The 10,049-nt window shown below is 40.7% G+C and overlaps 1 protein-coding gene across 1 annotated transcript in view; it reads left to right on the top strand.

The window, feature by feature from the left end:
• Nucleotides 1–406: 406 nt before the first annotated feature.
• nlgn3a (neuroligin 3a) overlaps nucleotides 407–10,049 on the top strand; it is a 138,411-nt gene continuing 128,768 nt past the window's right edge. Inside the window, 1 exon segment of the mRNA XM_030739110.1 lies at nucleotides 407–588. The gene's annotated coding sequence lies outside the window, so the exon portion shown is untranslated.

Here is a 10,049-nt window from a genome sequence, read left to right as displayed (position 1 = left end):
TGTTAATATACAGTCTACATACAGGTCCAACTTGCCCTATAGATTTTGTTCTGGGCACAAACGTGAGTCCAGTGAGAGGAAAAAAGGTTATGTTTGATGAGCTGTCAAAGAAGGTAGCGAATAGTTGGAAGGCATAAACCGTCTGCTCCTTTTCATGTATGATGCGTGTGCCCTTGGTTACCTAGTAACTCTGTTCTCCATCTCCAATCGGCGCTCCCGAATATTCATACGGGATAGCGCCGCGCGTCCCCGCGAAGCTCGTGTTGAGCTCAAGAGTCAAGGCAAAAGCAGCAAAAACGCACCAGGACTAGGAGGAGACTTCCCGCAGGAAAAAAAAAAAATAATTAATTGAAAAAAAAAAAAAAACGTGGGAGAAATCCATTAATATGACAGCGGAGTGAGGATGATGAGAGCCGTTATCGTTTCACAGGAAGGTCATTCCCGAGAAACATATAAGCAGTGCGCAGACTATACGGATATTTGGAGTACAGAGAGTCGACTGCAAGTGAAGACCCCGGAACAGTGACACATTGTCCCGGCTTTTTATTTCCAGAAAGGCATGGGGGGATTTAGATCTCGACAAGGCAGGTGAGTCATTTCATGAGACTTGATGAGCAACTGGGGGAAGATTCTAAGGCTGTCTGCTTTCTGAGCGACTTAGGAAGATGCAAGGGGAAACAGGGTACATCGGGATACTTGGATTTAAATTATACGACTTAAGCTTCTATTTTTTCTTCTATTTTTTAATTTATTTATTGTGCGTGCGTGTGGAGAAGATTAAGAGTGGGAGTTATTTTGTAACGCCACATCGACGCAGCCCTCTAACCCGGCACGGAGGCACGTATACTTCCAAAACGCATTTGGATTTTGTGAGTTGCACGGACTGCCCCGAGTCTTAATAGAGGCAGGGATTTGGATGCTGCTAACAGTGTGTGTGTCTTTTCCTCACAGTGGCATATGCAGCATGTTGTAATACGACTGCACGGCAAACGTCAATGCAGAAAATAAATGCTTGTGATAGACGTCCAGAGCACTTGTTACTTGGGCATAAAGACATCTTGTGCGCGTGATGGGCGCAAGCTCGGTGTCATCGCTCATCCTGTAGCAAAAACGAAAATGCCAAATGACTTACGTTTGTGCAGAAAACAAAAAACAGCGAGCTCTGAACTTTAAGATTCATTTAACAAAGAATCACTGAATTGCTCAGGATGAAATCTGATCTAAGATTTCTGAATGTGAGTGGGACCAGTTTATACCAGGCTATAGACCTCCATCTGGTATGAGGAGGAGCAGGATGATCTGCCATGGGGATACATGGGGATCCCCAGTTTCCTATTCCTTTTTATAACATTTTCTCCTAATTGGTTTGTGGATGATTCGATTGCTAGCTCAGTATCAGCATTTATAGAAGCTTCAGTGTGAGTTTTCCTGGCTATTTAAGGGTATTGCTCGTCGTGACAGATTCAGCTCGAAATAACGTCTTATTATTGTGGTGAATGTATATTTTATTCTGATTCCCACTCATCACTTATTTTTAGTCATATATTTAATTTTTTTTTGTCTCATTTTGCAACTCTAACATAAAAACATGTAAAAAGTAATACCTATAAAAGCTGTAAAAATATTGCTGCAAAGAAGAACGTATATCGTGTGTAAAGTAGTATAGTGATCTTGGAGGCCACACAGGTCTCTTTCCTTATACAATGTGAAATTCCTGGACACATGGCGTAGGAAATATGCTATAAATAAATAGTCTGGTTGTTATAAGTGGCAAAAAGAATAATTAAGAGAGAGAGAGTCGAATTCCAGAAAGAGGAGGAAGTGGAAATGTCAAGCAGGAGTTGTCATGGTGATTAGTTGAATAACCAATGTGTCCCTGAAACCTAAACATTTAGGAAGTGATTCAGCCTTTTATTTGGCATGCAAACCAGCTATTGATTAAAGAAGACCCTAATGGGTGATAATCACGTAGGAATCCTAGTTTTTGTTGCACACATATTAAAAAAAAAAACACCTCATGAAATTTGAGTCGGACTCCTCGAATTCAGTTTTGATTTGCAGGAAAACTGTTTGTCTATATTGGACGTGGCTCTTCAATATCATGCAAACAATTATGCATGCCGTTGCTGCAGCTGCTGTTTGTGAATTCTCTTTCTGACCCTTCAGTGTTTGCATTCCAGTCAAGCAAAGTGCTATTTTTCAAGTTCCCTGCTGTTTTAATATCCATTCTTCACCCCCTTCTCTGAATATTTTTTCTGGGATGTACTTGAGCTGTGTAACAATCGTGGCAGCTTAATTTACAACAAAAACGGAGCTTTCGGGTTTCAGCCGTTGGAGAGTAATTACAGAGAACGCTGCTCGCCCAGTGTGTTCATTTGCTAGACAGATTACACTGGAAGGGTTGGGCCATCGTGAAGCGGTCAACATGTGATCACTGACAGGCACACATGCTGACACACTCCTGTAGACAAGCACATGCACACACGCACACACACACACACTGCATTGAGTCTGTTGTTTACCCCGTGAGTCTCAGGGCTGCTCAAGAAAAGCTCCATGAGACTCTCTGTCTACTGCAAAGGTCAGCGAGGCTTCGTGCTGACCTAACGTGAATACACCTGAGTGTGTCTTGGCCTGACTTAACATGGATGAGCCGCTCATTGGTCTCTGGCCCGAGAGGCCTCATGTTCCTTAGCCTTCAGTTTCTCTTTAAGCATGCGCTCCTTATTGCTTTCTCATCCAGACACATGGACAGAGGTGTGCAAGCACATGTGTGCCTCCGAGTATATGCAGCGGTGTGTTGTTGCACATATAAGGAAGGCTGTGGAAGGTTATTTGTGTTTTCTAATATTCTTCATTGCGTTTGACGTGTTGTCTTGAAGCAGCAGGAGCAGGAGCTGAATAATTTCCCAAATGGATACCTCTGACCTTCTGAAAATATGTCCTATCACTGTTTATCCCGCAGCCAAGGAAAGACCTGTCATTGTTCTAGCACCGTTCTCACAACATTGCAACATCATTCAAAGCAAAAGGAAGAAGGGTGGTGTGATGTTTTTGAATTTAAAACAGATTAGCTTATTAGCACATTACCAAGCAAGCAACACAGTTGGATTGACTCGACTGCTGCTCTTGAAGTTGTACCAAACAGACATAAAGTTTACAGACTTGTTTGACTTCTTGAGACTCGTCTACAGAGCAGATTTAGTTTTTAGGTTATTGCTACTTAAAATGTAAATGATTCTGAGTCGTGCAGGGTCTTAATTGTCTCTCACAATGGCTGCGGTGCAGAGACCTCTGAAAAAGAGCTCAAATCTTCTAAAACCAAGTGAAACTGCCTCACGACGTGTCATCGGAGCTCCTTCTCTGCCCTTCGCAGACATGGATGTACAGTGACTAATGTAGGAGGATCAACTTGTCTCTTCGGATTTGCTCAGAAGGATGCGCCTTCATCATCATTAAATCACACCCTTTATGACTGAATTGCTGCAAAACACTCTGATTTTTTTTTAAATTAAATATTAGTAAAAAACAAGCAGCAATCAATGCCCTATACAGCTGTGCCGCCATCATTTCAATCATGAATAAGACATATTTATTAAATCAGTGAAAAGATGAAAAAGTGTTTGTTAGACTAACAAAATGGTTTTTGGCCTGAGGCACAAAGACATGCCTCAAGTCTTGTGCACATAACATATTTAACTGAGATATTACATTGTTCATGGCCCAAAAAACATCTCCCCTGACTAACAGGTTTCCCTGCCAAAGACCAATGTCTGCTTAGTAAACAAGATTCTTTTGGACATCACCATTCTAACTACAAAGCAGATGTCACACAGTATGTCTCCACTCACTCTCTGCCAGAAGTTATCTACTTATTAATTATTTATTAATTAGTCAATTTACTCTCAATAACACAGAGACCAAGGACGAAGCCTACTGAGCTATAATCAGGGACAGCTGAACAGCTCCTTGCTGCAGCAGCCGCAGCAAGGAGCTGTTTTTGATTGTTTTCCCTTTTAAGTGAGACTTTTTTAAAAAATGCGTCACGTGGAGAGAGAGAGACAGCAGGAGACGGGCGCGGGAGACGATCATGATATGGAAATTCAAAGTTGCGCTTTAAGCTTATGTAAGCTTACATAAAGTTCAATTCGTTTAATTCATGTGTAACATGCAAACATAAATGACCTTTTTTTTTTTTTTTTTTTGCTGTGGCATACAAGACTCAACCCACTGAAGCAGTGCATGTTTTACATTTCACTGACTTTACTTTGTGAATCTGTTGCGTTTATTTGTGGACTCTCGACTGTGATTTGCATGCTCGCTGCATGTACGGCATACCAGCTACAGTTCAGATGTATGTATAGATTTCTGTGGCTTTGACTACTGAGTCATACAGCCCTTTTAAAGACCGCATATGAAGCTTGCCAGCTCATTTAAAATTTAAAATATCTGTCAACCATCATAATATTTAAGGCAGGTCTGAAATGAACAAAGAAATAGTCTTTCTTTCTGTGCATTTTGCTTGACAGGGGTGAAACCCTGCCTGTTTGTTTTCAAAAAGTCACCTTAATCCTTATGATTTAAATCGCATTTTATTTTACCTAATCCACCCTGCAAATACAGAGACAAGTGACAGGGAGTCAACACGTTTTAATCCCACGGGATGAATGTTACTGTCCAGGTAAAGTTTAAGTGGCAGAGTGTGCCTTTCCTCCGTCAATTCCTCAGCTTCTTATCCAACTAAGCAATCACTAAGCCCCTTTCTCTCCTCATTTTCTTAACACGGAGTGAGTATTGTGTGGGTCTGGCAGTACACAGAAACACGGGCCCGTCTAATTCATGGGGTAAATTAGTGGAGATAAGGCCTGAGTCAGTACCTCCAGCCTACCATAGATCCCCTGGGGCAGGCTCTTAAGGAGCTTAGTAAAAGCCTGTCGTATGAAGACATGACATGGAGCTGGCTAAATGGGCTACGTTGGAGTGTCTTCCATCAACCTAATATTCATATATGGGTCACTGTCGTTCAGGCTTAATCCCATTCAATTTATTCACTCTTGGTTATTAATTCAGAGTTTTAGGAAAATAAAGCACCACGTGCAGGCCAGGTGAAAAAAGGTGTATTAGTGTTTCTTTAATGTAATTGTGCGCCAAAGTGACAGAACACTTAGGCCCACTCATAAGACCACGTTGTGTGAGACTATGAGTTTGTGCCACCAAATCAATAATGAATGCTGGTTCGCCCGTAGTAAAAGAACAAGAAAGAGCTCCTCCAGAGTCACTGGGTCACATACACTGGGGAAACAATTAGAGGCTTCTTTGCACTTCACAGTGCTGCAGCTTGTTTTTTTTGTTTTTTTTCATCTGCACGCATTTCCTGTAATTTTTCTCTAGGGTTCGGCAGCATGTCTGTTCCGCTGTTGAGGAACAGACGCTGTTCAAGTCTTTTCCAGTCAGGACTACAAAAGGCCATGTCAGGTTCTGGTGATGTATGTGAGGCCGTGTGAGGTGGAAAGCATAGTGACAGATAGGACACCAGTCTTGCGGGTGTGTGTTAACCTCATAATGCTGACAGATTACAGATTTAAATATTTTAAATCTCACAGAGCACATGCTCTAGTGATGAAGAGAGTGGAAATGACTGCAGTAATGCAAGAGATTAATAGAGATCCTTCCTGTCTCTCTCCCCTGTGCGCGTACTCCAGCACGCACAAACTTTCCATTGCAACTGTTCAGCCATCATATGCTCACAGATCTCTGTTCTACAAGTAGGTTTACAGTTACAGTTGCTTTATATTCTTTAGTACAATCTTTCCTTTATGCTCCTCTTTCCATCGGCTTTTGTCTGTTTTACTTGCACAAAAACTGATACTGTACATCTGTTACTCTGGCAAACAAATATTGAAGTTTTTTTTTTTTTAAATTGTGTTTGAGATTTAGCAAAATGTTGACATTAAGTGCAGCACCAGCGTCATGCTGCTCCATCTCCCTTATTTCTTCATATCTGAAGACAACATTTAAATAATGTAGACACGTTGTGTGTGTGTTTGTGTGTGTGCGTGTGTGTGTGTGTTTTAATCTGGACACCAGACTTTTCACCTCTAATGGTATGCAGAAAAAGGCATTAGGTACAGATGTGAGTTGTTCAGTGACTGTTTCATTTTTTACTATTCATTTCACCATTCTGGACACTGAGGAGTCTTAAGGCCAGTTGAATGTTATGTGTGGGCTTTTGTTTTGTCCCTGTGCAGTTTGTAGACATAATGTAACCAAGAAAAAACCTAAATTTAGCATTTGTTTATAATGTTCATATGTATGCCCAAATCATCTGTTTTAGAATCATCATTCTGAAAGAAAATCCAGAGCAGGTTATCAAATTTGTAATGTGTGCGTAAAGCTCTTCCTTAGATCTTTAAAACCCCCCAAATTCCCCCAAAACAGTAGTGATCGCGGGTCCTTTGTGCCTTCAGTGGAAACTGTGTCTGTGCCTTTACTTGTGCTCGCATTTCCTCCCCATCAAGTTGACTGCAGACTGAATTGCCTGTAGGTGTGAATGTGAGTGAGTGAGTGCTTGTTTCTGTACTATCTTTTTGATGGGAGTCCACTGTGTTTTGGCCTAGTTGTTGTGCAATGTAGTGTAACGGTTCAAAGAATAAATGAATAAATAACATTTATATGTAAATGTAAATTCATATAAATATAATAGTGTAGCATTGAATAAATGCATAAAATGCAGTACAAATACCATTGTAGCATTTAGAAGCATAAACCACTATATATATTAAGTAGTAAGCATACAGATCAGATTCAATCAGATTCGCTTAATAATGCAGAATTATAGAGCATGAAAGCTTTGTAAATTTGCCTTAATGACATTGCAAAGCCTCTACCTTAATAGGATGGCACCTACTTTGGGACTGGTTTATTTTGGTATTTACATGTAGACCTGCTCCTCGCTGTCGTCTATTTATATCTCTTGCCAGCTTGGCAATGCTTTCCGATATCCTTTCCCTTTCAGAGAAATTCCTCTATCAAGCTCAGGGCCCATCTGTGCCCATATTTCTCCCAAAAGGAGCCATCCTCCACAATTATAGCTTTCTTCCAATGATACCATCAACATGCCATCACTCTGCGTAAGAACAGGCTCCAGGAAATTGACTTGATATTAATCTGACAAAAATTACCAAGAAAGGAAATTAGGCTAGGGAATTTTCTCTGGCATTGATTGTGTTTTCAATACAAGATGCACACTTTTCATGGGTCTTAAAGTTTAAATAATACAACATTTACCTAACTGATTATTTCAAATATCCTGTGAAACTAAATGGACATAAATAGGAAAATAGTTTCTGTGACCTAATGTGTTCTCTTTTGATTTGCCGCTGCTCATTACAATGATATGGATCCAGATTTACCTGAGAATCTGGGTCATTACAGAAATAGCCTCGCAACTTACTCCCCCAAGATGGCAGCTGTGATGAATTGGTGGCTGTAGGTCACTATGACAATAGTTTGAGTGAAAAAGTGAGGCTGAGGGGAGGAGCTCAGGATTTTGATGAGTTTCTTGGTTTGAGGTTTTTAATCTAGAAATAAAAAAAAAAGAGAAAAAGTTTAGTTTCTGGGGAGTATGGTGATGTGGGTGAGCACATAAGACTAGGGAGGAATCCTCGAGGCGCTTTTCTGAGCCTTTAAGTAGCACAGATTTGAGGGTTTTGCTAAAATGGCCCAAATTATGTGTTCCAAAAGCCCATAATCGCATATTATTTGCAGAAAGCTCTAAATACGTGGGTTGCTATTTGAACCTTGACTGTTGACATACTGTATTTTCATGAGCTAAAAGCAAATAGAGCCTCGCGGGTTTATTGTCCAGTGCGTACCTGAAGAGTCACACTTGTGTTTTGTCTCTCGAGTCGTTACGGCAGGAAGGTGGATTTGGGACAAGAGACTCCAGAGCTGGAGTTTCTCTCGTAGTTTCGTTGCCCTGGGCTCACCGTGAATTTCAGCCCGGTTTAAGTACAGGTGTTGAATGACATAATAGTGGTGGGCAGTTCAGTCCTGAAGCTGAAGAGTGAAATGATACTGTTGGATAGAAATGGTTCTCTGAGAGTAGCAGGAATGGAGAGGGGATCAGAGAGGATAAGAACAAGGACAGAAGGAAGAGGTGAGATTGAAAAGAAACAAGAGGAAAATGGCTAGGGTGGAGAAAGATAAGCCTGGATAAGCCTTTCGACAAGTGAGCTTTGGGCTGGAGAAAGCCAGTCAAACAAAAATCTGTCACGTTTGTTTTATTCATGCAGCGGACGACTACAGCTTTGCTATAATTTTTTTATTTTATTTTTTTTAACGCAAGTACACAAACAACAAGCAGAATACAAATACTAGTCAATTGTATCCTGGAGTTTTTCTTCATTCCGTCTTTTATTTGAAGATTTCTTTTTGATTGAGGCGGATCTCCACGCCATGTTGAAACTTTCTAAATGATTCAATGTTTTCTGACAGCCCAAAATTTACTGGCATTCTCATCCCATATTCTCTTTAATCACATCCTCTTTGAATCCGAACCTGCTTCACACAAATTTTCTGCATTTAAAATTCGGCACGAGCTCGAACTCCAAAGCAAGCGGTGACAATATGCATTTATTGTTGAAGTTTTTTGGATGCCTGGCACCCAGTAATATGTTAACTAATGGGGTGTCCAATAGAGTTATTTGCTAATGCTGCTGAAAGATAACAAGCAGGCAGGATATTGAGTTTACATTCTTTGAGCCTCGTCTTGATTTGTATGACCGAGCTGTCGCCTAAGTCTACTTCGGAAATAAATTATTTAAATGAAGAAGTGTGTATTTTACAGTGCAAAAGGCATCAGAACTCTGCAAGAGTACAGATGTATTTCAGGAGGGCTGCCAAACTGCTACACATCATTTTACTTGATTGGATGTTGGAAAAAAAAAAAAACACCGGAAAGTCATGAGCCATCCTGAACACACACTTGCACACTGCAGCTGGAGACTCCTCAGGGTTGATTCTAATGATACCCATGTGATTTATCCAGCAGATCCCTGATCAGTAAAAAAAAAAAACAAAAAAAACCCAGAACTGACCTAATAAGCCATATCTTTGCCTTTGTTTCCCACTGTGCTTTTTGAAAGAAGAACGAATAAAGAAACCCTATCACAAAGGACGTTGGAAATGTGACATATTTCCTCAGGGATAATTGTGCTTTGTGTCTCCATGGCCCACTTTTCCTTTATATTGATGCTTAGCTGCACACAGATGACAAACAGCTGCATCACATGTAAAGGTCTCTCTAGTCAAGTCCATTAGCAAAGGTCCAGAGAAGACAACTTGAAAGCAGAATATCCTTCACTCAGGAAATGTTTACTCTTTGCATTTAATTGCTCAACGCAGTGTGAAAGGACTCGTCGAATTGGGTTAAACGAGGAGCCTATGTTTCCCTTTTAATCTGAAACTTGCACCCCGTACCCATGCAAAAACAAAATGCTGCTGGAGATAAAAAAAAAAAAAAAAAAAAAAAAAAGCAACCAAAACAGTAGAGCACGGATGTAGTAGTGAATGGCTTATAGAGGATATTTATGTAATCTGGGGGCACCAGGGCTGACTCAAACCCGACTCAGAGCTGCTGTTGCAAAGAGAGGCCCAAGGACAGTAGCACATTTTCTAAATCCCTGGTAGACACACAAAGTTAAGACAAGCAGTGTTACAATAAAACAAAGCCCAACCCATTTATCTGAGCATCCCACACAACCCCTGGCCCAGATTTACAGCCCTGGGCATCGAGTGCCACCAAATCTTCTGGCAGCCACCGCCTCAGATATTGATAGGAAGAGCGAGAATCCCACCAAGGAATTCTGAGCTGGAACTTCCCAAAACATGAGCAGTCCCTTAATGGTCTGGAATCACAGAGCAAAAGAGTATAAATATATAAAACCTTTTACACTATAATGACACTATAAATTGGTATAACTTGTCATTGATTTTTTTTTTTTTTTGCTCTTGTGCGGAACCTGTCTAGCAACTATCTATTGCTACGT

The sequence above is a fragment of the Archocentrus centrarchus genome, chromosome 10 (genome assembly GCF_007364275.1).
Source record: "Archocentrus centrarchus isolate MPI-CPG fArcCen1 chromosome 10, fArcCen1, whole genome shotgun sequence".
NCBI classification, from domain to species: domain Eukaryota; kingdom Metazoa; phylum Chordata; class Actinopteri; order Cichliformes; family Cichlidae; genus Archocentrus; species Archocentrus centrarchus.
Note: the sequence above shows the minus strand (reverse complement) of the source record. Positions and strands in the feature narration are given on the sequence as shown.